The following is an 11,468-nucleotide window of genomic DNA, read 5'->3' as shown; positions in this document are numbered from 1 at the left end:
CGCGAACGAAACGTCGAAAGCAGAGCGCATACGAAGCTACCCGCACTACGCGCACTCTACAAACATCGCAGATCGCTTTGAAGACGAGGCGCGCGCGGGCGCGCATTTAGGGCACGTTGCAGATCGCTTTCAAGACATACGAGCGCCGGCAACGCGTCCCTACTAGGGTGCCTCGATGCCAGAAAGCGGCGCTGAGCATCGATGCACCCTAATCCCTACGGCGTACGTCAAAGGCGTCTACTACGGTGTCCGCCATTCGCGTGCCCAACGCCGTAGTAGACGCCGTGGTTGTCTCCATCTATACGGAGTGGCGGGCGAGACATCGAGGCACTCTGGCAGCCTAGCAGCCGCCGGAAAAAACGTCTCCCCCTCCCCCCTCCCCCCCCCCCCGCCCTCACCTGACCCCTGTGCCTCGCGCTTGACAGGAGAGGACAGGCTTCCGGCCCGCGTTCCTCGCTCACACACGAGAGATTAAATCGCGTTCGCCGGCTCACGCTCGCACGCGTTCACTTACATACGGCAGCATACGGCGCGCGGCGACGGCTTTATTGCCCTTAGACTTTACAGAACCCCACGGCGCCGGCGACGGCAGAAATGCGCCTGGAGTGTCCATGTAATTGCTATCGCAATAAAACGAGTACCTTTCAATAAATGGTGGAGAGGGAAGAATGAAGCTTGTTTCAACAGAGGAAACTTATCTGACGATAAGACAACATGCCTTGTGGTTCCCTCAGGCGACCAGCGTTACAAAAATAATTTCGCGAGTGAAACTGTCAAGAACTATTTCCCGTCTCATAGCGGAACATTGTAACTGGAACCAAAATTGTGCACTCATGGAGAAAAAGTCTACATTGGCGATTCATTTCTTCTTCACATTCATTCAATACCACATAGTACATGAAGAAATATTGGTGTTCTATATTTTTTGTTTTTGTTTCGCTCGCACATAAAGGAATCTTAGCTAAGACCGTCGCCCAACACCGTAATAGATAGCATAACAAATACATAAAAGCGCCCATATGTGCTTCTCTAAATGATTTTTTGTCTGCCCGCAGAAAGCATGTTATTATGTTATTGGTTGTAAGACATGAAATATGAGTGAGCCCGTTGAGAATATACATATGAAACTCTTGCCTCAGCACGGGATCATATTTTCTCCGCGTTCTGGTACCGCCACATTGCCAACGAACACGGCATCCAATTTTTCTGGGCAGTCACTGGAAGAGCTACGCGATGGGGAAAACACTTTCAAGCGTGCTGCGGGTTTTCACTACGCGGGTCTAAGTCGCAGCGAGCCTGTATGTTTTAGTGGTGTCATCCCACTTTTAGCAACGGACAGTATGAACTTCTCCCTGCTTCCTAAATCCAAGGGAAGGCTCTACCAGCAGCTAGTCCAAAGTTATAGTCCAAAGGCAAGTGTGGACTGATAGCACAACGCGCACGTTTACCCGGATTGCACCTGGAGCAGCATTTTAGTAATGATCTTCTGGCATTCGTTCGTAATATTTCCGTGCGTTTGTAAATATTTCCCAGTTTTGTATATACCAGTGCGTCTTGTATTCTGGTGCATTTTGTCGCCATTCCGCATTGTACATTCAGCAACCAAGGACGTAGAAGCAACTCGTCCAAAGTATAACTCCTCACTGTATATTGCAGTGTGTTTTGTATTTCAGTGCATCTTGTATTCGAGATAGATCAAACTGAGCAACGCCGTTCAGTAGAAATATGATTTCATTAAGCTGCACTTTACGCGGAACGAAGGCGCTCACAGCCTTACTCAGAGATCATGGTCTCGGTAAGGCACTCCAGTTATGCTAGTGCATAGTCGACCGACTGTAACAGTACGTACGCGCGAGCGGCCACTGGCCGGCCGTTCAGCGCCTTCTGCCCAGGCGAAGCGGCGAGATCACCAAGAGTAGCTCAAGCGCACCAAGTTCACTGGAAGAGTAAGTTCCGTCTGCTAGCTAGGCTTTTTCCACCAGCACGACACAGCCCCTGGCACGATCAACTCGGCAAACTCGGTGCAAGCTCCCCGGCTTAACGGAGATAGCGGCTTCCAGTGAACTTGGTGCGCATGCGCTATCTTGCTGATCTTGTCGCTTCGCCTGGTCAGAAGGCGCTGAACGGCTGGCCAGTCGCCGCTCGCGCGTTACTGTTAAAGAATAGGTCGACTTATTTGAGTGCATAGGTCGAATAGGTCGAGGGCCCGGGATCGAATCCCGGCCGCGGTGGCCGCATTTACATGGAGGTTAAATAAAAAAATATTGTCCTTGCGCTCTGTATCGGGTGCACGTTAAATATCTCAGGTGGTAAAAGTTAATCCGGAGTTCCCCCGCTACGGCGTGCCCCATAATCATATCGTGTTTTTGGCAACTAAGAAGAAGTATTTTAATGATTGAAAATGTAGAGAGGTCGGCCGGATAATGGAGCATCTGGCCTGCTACTCTACGTAAGGGAAGGGGAAGAGGGGGAGAAAAAGTGTCACAATGGGGGATGATAATGGGAGGAACGTGGTGAATGACACATTACACAACTGGTATCACAGGCGTGAGTCCAGGCCCGTGTCACCTAGGAAACGTGAAAGTGCACGCATTGTCTCTGTCGTCTGCCAACTCTGTGGCCACGCGCCTAGCAAGAGGTCCTCCGACAGTGGTCCATTGTGTAAGTGTCTCAATGTATCTGCCAATGTCAGTCTTTCGCGCGCATACTCAGGGCACACCACGAGCACATGTTCTATATTCTCTACAGCGCCACACACTGAACAGTCCGGGGAGTCTGTCCGTCCAATAATGTGCAAATATTTGCGCGTGAAGGCGACGCCTAATCGCAGTCTGTGTATCAGGCATGTATGAGGGCGTGGAATTCCACGCAGAATCGGAAATTTCATATCGGGATCCAGCCATTTAAGGCGGACGTGACGAGCGTCTGGCTGGGCCCAGTATCTTCTCGTCGCACTCCTCATTAATTCCGACAGGAGGCATGTGATGTCCGGCCTGGAGAATGGTACTGCAGTTCGCAGGCCATTGCTGAGGGCGCGCCTTGCTGCAGCATCGGCCATCTCATTACCGTTGAGCCCACAGTGTCCCGGGATCCATTGGAACACGATGCGGTGGTGTTTTTCTTGAGCGTATGAAAGTAGCTCGGTGATCTGCAGGACCAGAACCTGATATGCGGTGTGGCGCAGGAAGCATCCCAAAATTTGCAGCGCGGGTTTTGAGTCCGTGAAAATGCACCACTCTTGAGGTCTTTCCCCGCAGATGTGGCGAATCGCTTCCCGAATAGCCACAAGCTCTGCAGCGGTTGATGTTGAATTATGGTCTAGTATGAAACCTCGAGTCATCTGTTGGGCTGGTATCACCACAGCTGCTGTCGATGCCCTAGGTGACGCGGAGCCGTCTGTGTACACATGAACATATGTCTGGTATTCTGACCAGATGTATGCGAGAGCAAGTTGTTGTAATCCACTGACGGGAACCAAAGATTTCTTTAGTATGCCGGGGACATGTACGCATACGGAAGGTTGAACCATCACCCACGGTGGTATGACGGGGTGATATGGAAGGGCATAGCCTGATGTTATGTGGGGTAGATGGCAGCGGAGTGCACTTGAGAAACTGCTGTCCGGCCGCTCATGTAGAACCGACGTCAATGGATGGCAATGGTGTCGTGTCAGTAAGCGTAGATACACACGAAGTGGTTCGTGGGACAGGTATATTGGTAATGGACATACGTGGGCTTCCTCAATTGTGCCTTTGTTGGAGGCACGCCGTGGCAACCCGAGGCATATTTTGAGTGCCTGCGCTTGGACGCTCTCTAATGTCCGTAAGCAGGAAATGCTCAAGTTTGAGAGTATCGGAAGGCTGTATCGAATGTAGCCTACGAAAAGAGATTGATAAAGTCTTAGTAATGAGCCTTCCGTGGGGCCCCATTTCATGCCTGTTACGAAGCGAAGAACATGGCAAAACAGATTAAGTTTTTGCTTCAACATATTAACATGCCTCGTCCATGACAAACCGCGGTCGATGATAATGCCCAAGAATCTGTGGTGGGAGACATAAGGTATTATGACACCGTTAATGGAGATCGGGTAGCGGCAGACGGATTTGCGCGTGAATGCAACCACAGCACATTTTTCGGCAGCTAAGCGCAAACCCTGACGCCGTATGTATCGTGAAGTAGATGACACAGCCCGTTGTAATTTCGCACGTAGTTGTGGGCGTGTTGTACCAGAAGCCCAGATGCAGATGTCATCTGCATATGCACTGATGTAGATGTGAGGTGGAAGCTCGCTCATCAGGCCAATTAGTGCCACATTAAATAATGTTGGGCTGAGAACTCCTCCCTGCGGAACTCCACGGCATACCTGATGACGGTTAGTGTCTCCGTCAGGCGTGGACATGTAAACGAAACGGCCGCTGAGGTAGCTCACAATCCACAGGTAGAGCCGGCCGCCAATACCGAAGTCATCTAGGGCATCGAGAATGGCTTCATGAAGGATGTTGTCGTAGGCCCCTTTGATATCTAAGAAAACAGCAGCGACGAGTCGGCGTTGACGTTTTTCATGTTCCACTGTCGTAACGAGGTCAATGACGCTGTCAATTGAAGAACGACCCCGCCGAAAACCGGTCATCATGTTCGGATAAAGATCATTTCTTTCCAGAAACCATTCGAGCCTCGCCAGGACCATTCGTTCCATAACTTTTCCAACACAGCTGGATAATGCAACTGGGCGGTATGAGGTAAGCTCATAAGGAGTCTTTCCAGGCTTCAAGAGAGCAACCAGGCGGCTGATCTTCCACTGCTGCGGAACAATACCGGAGACCCATGTGTCGTTGTAATAATTGAGCAGTGCAGTGCGACCAGCCCTGCCAAGGTGAGACAGAGACGAGTACGAGATCCCGTCAGGGCCAGGAGCAGATGAATGCCGACACGACGCAAGAGCAGCCTCTAATTCGGGCATCGTAAAGAGCAAGTCGTAGTGGTCACTTGAGGAAGGTGGCGCAAAAACTTCGACTTGGATTGAGGCTGGTTGAGTTGTGCCCACAACCATTTTGCAGAAGGCGTCCGCTACCTCTACATCATTGCGGCGTTGGTAAAGGGCCAGAGCACTGAAAGGGTACCTTTCTTGTGGGGGAAAACGTAGGCTTCTGACTACATGCCAAATACGTGACAGCGGCTTGTGAGGATCCAGTGATGAGCAGAACTTTCTCCACCGCTTCCTTCCTAATTTCTCGAGATGGCGCTTTATTTGTCGTTGAGCTCGGCGACAAAGGGCGAGATCGTACGTGGATTTCGTCCTTCTATATTTCCTTTCAGCGCGCCGTCGGACTGCGCGCAACCTCTCGAATTCCACGTCGATAGGAGACCCCGGTGTAGGTGCACATATGTTCCGCGTGGCCTCACCGAGGGCGGACGTGATCAAGTCTTCTATTTGTATTGGTGACTCGAGATTCGCACAGGAATTCTCCACGAATGTCTTAAAAGTGGGCCAGTCAGTGCACCGCACATGAGACGAAGTGGTAGGTGCGAACCACTTTACGCAGATATACGTTGGTATGTGGTCACTGCCATGTGTTTCCACATCACTGAACCAGCTAATAGAAGACTGTAGTCGTGAGGAAACAAACGTCAGGTCCAAGCAGCTACTATAGGACGTGCCACGCAGAAACGTAGGAGAGCCATCGTTAATATTGACGAAATCCTGTGAGTGCATAAAGTCGGACAATGCTTTGCCTCGGTTATTCATTAATGTACTTTCCCATTGGGGGTGATGAGCATTGAAGTCGCCCACAATAATATGGGGAGCTGTGCAACTCTGGATTGCTGAGGACAGGTACGAGAAATCAATGTGATCTCTGGGTGCAATGTAGCCGCCGAGTATCGAGAAGACCCGCCCTTTAAGCGTTAACGTCAAGCAAATGTAGTGGTTCGTGTTGTGGGGCTGGAGGACAAGGCGGTAGTGTGGAATATCTCGGCGTATGCACACTAATACCTTGCTGGTTTCATCAGCTTCTCGAGACCACAGCAATACATATCCAGAAAGGCGGAAAGCAGAAGGCATGTTGGGCTCACATATAACAATCACGGGGAAGTGGTATTTCTGGACGCGCTGTCGGAAGTCACTTAGGCGACCACGCAGGCCTCGGGCATTCCACTGCATCACTACACTACGACGTATGTGCATCGACACAGAGGAGGGGTTGTGTGGTAGCGCCATAATGAATTACTGCAGTGCCGCCAAGAGCGGCTCAATTGCATCCAAAAACTGAACAACAACCCTTGCTGTTGGCGTATTGAGGCCTGAAAGCAGCGTGCGCATGGAATGTAAAAGTTGGTTCAGAAGAGCGTTCACCTGCTGGCCTTCCGGCTTGTCCTTATTGTCCGCTGGAACGGCACGGAATGATGCACGCGTTGGTTCGACGACTTTGGATGACAGAGCAGGCCATTCCACATCAGAGGAGGTGGATAATGTACCCGCATCTTTCTGAACCACCGTGGTTATATGGGGCGCTACAGCAGGCGGCGTCTTATCATTCTGCGGCTCAAGACGTTGAGGCAACGGAGCTGAGAGTTGCTGTGACGGCGGCTGAGACAGACTAGTGACGTGTGACTCTGGGCGTCTGTGTCGGGAACGACGTTTGCGGCGACGAATAGACGCGGCCGCTTCTTGGTGACTTGAGTTCTCTTTTACCATCTTCTTCAGGATAAGCCTCTCGTTCTTCATCCTAGGACAGTCTTTAGCCGTCGCCTCATGAGCGCCGAAGCAGTTGGTGCACTTGACTGTCTCCGTCTTGCAAGTGTCATGCTGGTGTGATCCGCCGCATCGACGGCAGGATATTTCGTTTCTGCAAACAGCACTCACATGGCCAATCCTGTTGCATTTGTGGCATTGAACAGGCTTGGGAACATACAGACGGACAGGATGCCGCACATAGCCCACCTTGACGTGGGATGGGATAGAGTCGGCTTCAAAAACTACTTTAACACACCGTGATCGGCCGAAACGATGAATGTCGACTATCTTGGCCGTAGATTTGATGAGGGTCCGCAGGTCGCTGTCCGTTATTTCAGGGTCTACGTCTGTAATAACTCCAGCGGAAGTCCGTTTTCCGTGAGAGAGATAGGGTCGGACCGGCATACCGCCTAACACTCCAATTTCTTTCAGTTTGTCCACGGACGCCCGAGATTTCACATCTACCATAAGGACATTCTTCCAAGCGTTGATTCTGACCTCTTGGACTTGTCCCGGAATCAGCTGGTCGAAAAATTGGGACAGCCGCTGTCTGTTGATGGTATTTAAATTAGCCGTCTCCGTTGTGGCTACGAAAGCCACAGAGAACCCGTCAGGTGCGTCAACATTATCTGTAGGCAACTCCCTCGCTGCTGATGTCCGGCGTAACGCGCTAAGTTTGTCAACAGTCTTTGTAGTCGACTCACCAGCTGTTGATGACCGGCGCAACTTCCTTTTCAGGCGGCGCGATTCAACAGGCGTGAAGCTGCTACTGTCGGAATCCATCTCAGTCACCGTGGAGTCATCTGCCGAATCTGGAAGCTCCACGTCGGTGACGGCCGTAGCACAGACGGCACCAACCGTCCGAGCAGCAGCTGGGTCAACTGCGTCTACAGGAAGCTGCACGGGACGTGTGCCCGCCATCCCGAAGGACGACGCGATCACTGTGCACACACAAAATTAAAAAGCTACAGAAAAGTGGAGCAGCCGAAAACACAGACGTTCTCTACCGTCACTTCTTTTGGCAACTAAAATTTCAGAACAACTCTTTTGTTGCGTAACTGTGCGTGCTTCTTTATGCTGTCTGCGTGTACATTATGTGTGAGTGCCACATTTCCCATGTAACACTCGTCATTTGGAGTAACATGCTAGGTGTATGGCCAGGCAAACATCTCCAGCATCCATTGAAGAATGTTTATCTCTCTCTCTCTCTCTCTCTCTCTCTCTCTCACACACACACACACACACGCACACACACACACACACACACACACACACACACACACACACACACACACACAGTAAACTGTAGAAACCAGCATTCGATGAGCGCTTGGCACTAGAGTTTCACGGGCAGCCGTTACTTTATTTCCAAAGCAGAAGCTCACTTCAACGGTTTAGTTTCCCTGGCATTAGTGCAGCTGTACTGCGTAGCAGGATTACAGCCTCATTAGTCGGACGCAATAAGGCTGACAAATAAAGTGCGCGGACACTGTGTAAGCATAGGTCAATGTGCTCGCGCATATGAGTGTCCTGCGTGTTTTTCAGCCATTAATAGCTGCCACTGTGTCGCAGTGCGCATCTAAGCACTCAATGACGAAGGAGCAAAGAAACGTGCACTTGCAATGAATGCTTATATCTCTGGTTAGCGAAAATATTTGGACCATTGGATGTGTCGCAAGCTATCAGCAAATGTCAGAAGAGAACACGCTCGACGTATGCACTGGTATATTTTCACATTTTGCTAAATTAGCTTGAGTGGTATTGTGGTGACCGAAACAAAGTCGGGACCACTAAGCAAATGGGGAAAGCACAGTTGGCTGAAGCCTTCCCTTTGAACAATAAATTTATGGATTGACACTGGACGCAAAGAAATTTGTCAAACTTTCGTCATTAGTAGGGCCCACAGCGCTGCAATCAACGCGTTTCATGCAAGAAGATAAAGAATGATAACCCTAGATGCGCGTTTGTACTTAGGTCTCTCCGCAACTTTCTGCCAGAATCTGTAGAGAAAATTGCGCAAGAACTTCGTGACACCTCTAAGCACACTATTTTGGCCCTGAAATCAAATACCCATGTGCCCTTATACCGGGTGTCCCAGTTGGAATAAGATTTTTTAAAAACCCAAGAGCTCTAGAGAAATCATACCGACTGCATAGTAGCCGTAGTCATGTGCGCTTACAGCCAGTATTTTCTTCATCACGAAGTATTAATTCATTGCGTTTAATTAGTGACTTTTCCATTATTGCTTGAATCGCAAACATGTCAATTGCAAAGTTGTAAGGCACCAGAAATAACCTCCGAAACAAGCGTTTGTATAATCTTAGCTTTGCCTGGTTGGTTTTTCCGATAAAAAGCAAAAGCGTGCGAAATATCCGAAATAGGAAATACATACGCGCTCGCGCGCCGCTACTCAAACGCTTCCAAGCGAATAGCCACGTATACATCGCTTTACTAGCGGCGGCAGGTCGATGCAGGGCTTCACGCTATGTGATGATGCATTGATAAGCGTAGCGGAGCCGTACGGGGGGGGGGGGGGGGGGGGGGGAGGGGGGATTTGAAGCCAGGAAACCGTGACGGCGCATGTGGGACTGTAATTTTGCGCACTCATCTTGTTCTGTAGATAGGCGCTCCCGGAACGTACCTTTTGTTCCCTTTAGCAACAGAAACAAACCTTGTGCAGGTTATGCCCATCTAATGCGTTTTGGCGGATGTGTACGGCCAGCATATGCTGTTGTCGATTGTGTAAATAATTTTTGCTTGACGTGTCAGTGCGTAGGTAATAACGGGAGATCTCAACGGTACCGCGCCAGTGACCTGCTCTTCAAGAAGACAGTCATGCCTTTCACGAATGATCAGAAGGCTAAAATGATCCTGGTTCCGAGGGCGGCTCACGGCGACAAGAGGAAGGCAGCCACGCTATTCCGGATGTTGCATTGTGGAGGTCGCCCTAGTCCGTCAATAATAATTATAACGTACGAAGTCCTTTGCGAGAAGGGTAGCTTCACAAGAAAGCGACACAGGACTGGGACGGCAGTTCAAGAAGCGGAAACGGATGTTTTTGGCATTCTTTGCTGCTAACCCTCACGGTAGTGTGCGCGACGCCGGTGCGGAGGCCGGAACCTCAAGGTCGTCAGTGTGGAGGATTTAAAGAAAAGGTCATATGCACTCGTGCCATGCACATCCTTATCAAAAACTTGAAGACCGAGATATTGAAAGCAGGCTTGACGTTGCCAATTGGGTTTTCACGAAATGCGAAGAAGAACCGGACTTTCTCACTCGCGTGCTTTGGACGGATGAAGCTCATTTATCCAGAAACGCGCAAGTTAATCTTCCCAACGTTCACTAGTGGAGTGATGGGGATCCCCACTAGCTGGCAGAAACACGACACCAATACCAGTGGTCGTCTAATGTGTGGTGCGGTATTTTTTATGGCAACATCATTGGACCCATCTTTTTTGACAACACAGTAACGACGAAACGCTACATCAACGACATCCTCGAGGGCCGCGTGAACGACGTCAGTTACAACGTTCCACTTGCGCACCTTCGGAACATCTGGTCTCAACACGATGGTGCTCCTGCGCATAGCAGTAGTCAGTCTTGAGCGTGGCTCGACAAGCTTTTTCCTGGACCATGGATTGGCCGGCACGGACTTGCACCCTGGCCTGCAAGGTCACCGGACCTGACACCGCTGGACTTCTTGTGGGGCTAGGTGAAAGATCGCGCGTATAGCAGCGAAACTACCACACCGGTTGCCCTAAAGGCAAAAATAAGCAGAGCCTGCTGCGAGATTCCAACGTCGTTGGTGAAAGCTGCAACAGAACAAGTGTTGGAAAGAAGAAAGTATCACATTGCTTCAGACAGTGACCTGTTTGAGCAGTTGCTATAAATGGCAGTGCAAAATACCCGTTCAAAACTGGTGCAGAACGTGACTGTCTGACGCAGCTTCATGATGTCACCCTATCCTTACATAAAAAAAAGCTTGTGACAAAGATAGAAATAAAGAAAACTGATTTGTTTAGCCTCTTTTCTGGAGTTCAAGAGAAAGAAAGGGTAAATGGCTAAACCACGTGTACCTTTGGATGCTTCTTTGCGGGCGGCTGAGACGCCTTACGTGCCTTTGGTTTATATTTTTATTGAAATAAACTTCTGAGTAGCTCTTTTCTGTTCTTCCGAGAGCTGCTTTTGCGCACTGTTCTTTTTTTAAACATTGGTTTAATTTCTTTTGCAGCTTTGTTTCATGATACGCGAAGGTTGAAGCTATACCGAGTGCCTCATGATCGAGCACACCATTCCTGCGTCCGTACATGCTGACGCGTATCGCTACCCGCTAGGTATGCCGCGAAACCTCTCGAGCCATCCTACATGACGGAGCTTTGTACGATGCGGCGATAAACGAATGCAGCCGCATAGCTTTCAAAGGTTGCTTGGAGGAGCTTGAGTATCGGTGCTCGAGCGTGCACCTATTTCACATATTGCGTATTTTGCGGGCTTTTGTTTATTCTTCGAAAGAACAACCAGGCACGCTTCAGAACGAAATAAATGCTTGATTCAGAGCTTATTTAAGATGCTCTACAACTTTGTAACTGACATCTTTGCGATTCAAGCAATAATTTAAAAAGTTCGCTAATTAAAACAATTAATTAATACTTTATGATGAAAAAAACATACTGGCTGTAAGTACACATTACTGCCTCTACTTTGGAGTCAGAACGATTTCTCTAGAGCTCTTGGG

The sequence above is a fragment of the Dermacentor andersoni genome, chromosome 2 (genome assembly GCF_023375885.2).
Source record: "Dermacentor andersoni chromosome 2, qqDerAnde1_hic_scaffold, whole genome shotgun sequence".
Lineage (NCBI taxonomy): Eukaryota > Metazoa > Arthropoda > Arachnida > Ixodida > Ixodidae > Dermacentor > Dermacentor andersoni.
Note: the sequence above shows the minus strand (reverse complement) of the source record.